This window comes from Lucilia cuprina, chromosome 6, assembly GCF_022045245.1.
Source record: "Lucilia cuprina isolate Lc7/37 chromosome 6, ASM2204524v1, whole genome shotgun sequence".
Classification (NCBI taxonomy): Eukaryota; Metazoa; Arthropoda; class Insecta; order Diptera; family Calliphoridae; genus Lucilia; species Lucilia cuprina.
Genome location: NC_060954.1, coordinates 55,984,396 through 55,987,144, shown reverse-complemented (window position 1 = coordinate 55,987,144; position 2,749 = coordinate 55,984,396). Strand labels below are relative to the sequence as shown.

The window sequence follows — 2,749 nt, the reverse complement described above, 5'->3', positions numbered from 1 at the left end:
AGACTATAGACTAGACTATGGACTAGACTATAGACTAGACTATAGACTAGACTATAGACTAGACTATGGACTAGACTATAGACTAGACTATAGACTAGACTATAGAATTAGACTATAGACTAGACTATAGACTAGACTATAGACTAGACTATAGACTAGACTATAGACTTGACTATAGACTAGACTATAGACTAGATCATAGACTAAACTATAGACTAGATCATAGACTAAACTATAGACTAGATCATAGACTAAACTATACACTAGAATAGATGGTAGACAAGACTTAAGACTAGACGATATAACCTAGGATCTAGTCTCACATCAATACTGAAACCTAAGTTTATTTTTACAAAATTTTATTTCTACCATTGCTTTTTTCAACTTATCGACCTGACTGCATGATTTGAAATGAAATGCGAAGTAGTCAATTTCGTTGGTTATGGTGCATTTGGTGGTTTTCACCTTTAGCTTCTATTTCATATACCATTTGCTTCTGCTGCACTATACCCGGACGACAACACAATGTTTTGTCAACGTTTTAGTTCTGCCCTCCAAGCGTAGAAAATCTTTCGTGGTAAATATTTAGAAACAGCCAACGCAAATAACCGCAAACACTGCAATTGTTTGGTATTTCTCTTTTTTTCTTTTCATAGACATCACCGTCATTGTCGTGTCTAGCTCTCCAAATAAACTCAACAGTAACAAAATTCAGAATGACGGAAAATCTTCAAATGTTGTGAAGTTGGACCTCTAGGAGAGCATTGCAAATTGTATGACAAAAACATAGAACACTTAAAACTATATTTCATGTATACAATTTTGCAATGCCCAGCAAGATCCAACCGAAAAGCAGCTAAAACATAAAACAAAACTCAACAAAAACACCAGAAATAAAAATAGAAAGAACCTAAATCAAAGAATAGCGAAGATGGCTAAAGTACAAAAAAAACATTGCACTGTTGGAAATCCACAAAAATTGGTAGCAGTAGCGTCACCACACACCAACGTAGCCAATTTTGCTTGTTCTTGTTACGCTCTTTTAGACGTTTTACATGTATCGAGAGTATACGACTCTCATCTCGCCGAGGATCGACCACAGAAAATCGTAGAACTCAGCAGGTTGAAAGCCAGCAGGAGTTTTCATAATATTTTGGTTTATTACTCCTGTTTCTGCAAGCAGAACAAATTTGTCAAACCCAAACCGCGTCTTTGCTAGAGCAACAAAACACCGGGGTGCTTGGCTAAATAGAGAGACAACAGCATATTTAGCTAAATTGAGTTGTTACGCTTTACACTAAAACTATTGTAATGTGTTACTTTAGATGGTTGTTGTTGTTGTTGCTATTGTTGTCTGTCTGTCCATCGTAGTGGTGTGTTAAATTCTTGTGTGTTGTTGCTGTTGTTGTTTAAGTATTTGACGTTACAATTTAGGAGTTTCCTTATTCCTCTTCCTTCATGTTTAGTTTTTGTTGTTTTGTTCTTCTTTAATTTGTATTTGTTTGTGTAGGTGGTTTTGTATTTGTCAACAGGGGCTGGCTGTGTCACTTTAAAAACACAACTCAATTGTAACAAATTATCAAACTATTTTTTTTCTTCGTCTCTTTTATACATTTTATTTATACCTTTTTAATGGTTTGATGTTAAAATTATTGTAGAAACTATATTTGGATATTGTTATTGTTTTTGTTATTTTTTGTTGACCTGTCTATTGTTATTCAAAAGCTAAAAATTAGTATGTGTTAATATGAACATCTTTGACTTCGTCTATCATCTAAGTCAAATTGTCACCATCATTTCTTTTAATTTGTGAAACTGAGTTTCAAACTGATTTTTTTTCGAAATTATCGCTATGATGATGAAATCATTATGACAGTAACATGACATTTTTGTAAAGATGTTTCAATTTGAACATTTTCATTTTGGAATTATTCGCTTTTTAAACATGATGTTTTTGCTGCTGTTTAAAGAGAAGAGATGAGGTAGAGAAATTAAGTTTTTTGGATGGCTCAATTTCAATCGATTGCTATTCTCGATATTAAATATCAATCGCTACTAGCAGACATTTTCACAGTGAATCGTCTGTGAAAAATTTGATATAAAAAGCAAATAAGGATGTATGTATTTAGTGGCCGACCCTACCAATTATGATATAAAAAGTTATTTCTTTATATTAATTATTTGCAAATTAAATGATATAAAAATCTAAAGTCCTACAAAAACAAAAACTTCCGAAGAAGCAATAATAAATTATAGTTTACTATTTTTGAAGTGGATATAATGCAATACGACTTAAAGAACTTCGTTTTTTAAATTCTTTTTTGAATCGAAGAATATAGATAATGTTATTATAAAGTATCGGAGTAAAGAATAAAAGTGAACATAATAAAAAGTGTGAAAACGAAACCATTCAGTCTAAATCATATCTAAAATCGTTTAAAAGTGACAACAAGAAAAAAATGACATATGTTTATTGAAATGTTCAGATATCATACTTTTTAATGTTTTATACACCGTTAAAACCATGCAATAATTCATTATTCACGCATTCTGTTAAGTTCCCATCTGTGATAAATGAGCTAATTCATTCAGATCTAGTTCAGTTCTAGTTTAGTTCTTGTTCAGTTCTAGTTCAGTTCTTGTTCAGTTCTATTTCAGTTCTAGTTCAGATCTAGTTCAGTTCTAGTTCAGTTCTAGTTCAGTTCTAGTTCAGTTCTAGTTCAGTTCTAGTTCAGTTCTAGTTCAGTTC

General features: G+C 31.9%; 1 protein-coding gene across 1 annotated transcript in view; it reads right to left on the bottom strand.

Annotated features, from left to right (window-relative positions):
- Positions 1-2,749, bottom strand: part of LOC111680489 (ubiquitin-fold modifier-conjugating enzyme 1) — a 20,126-nt gene that overhangs the window by 16,314 nt on the left and 1,063 nt on the right. The window lies entirely within an intron of this gene.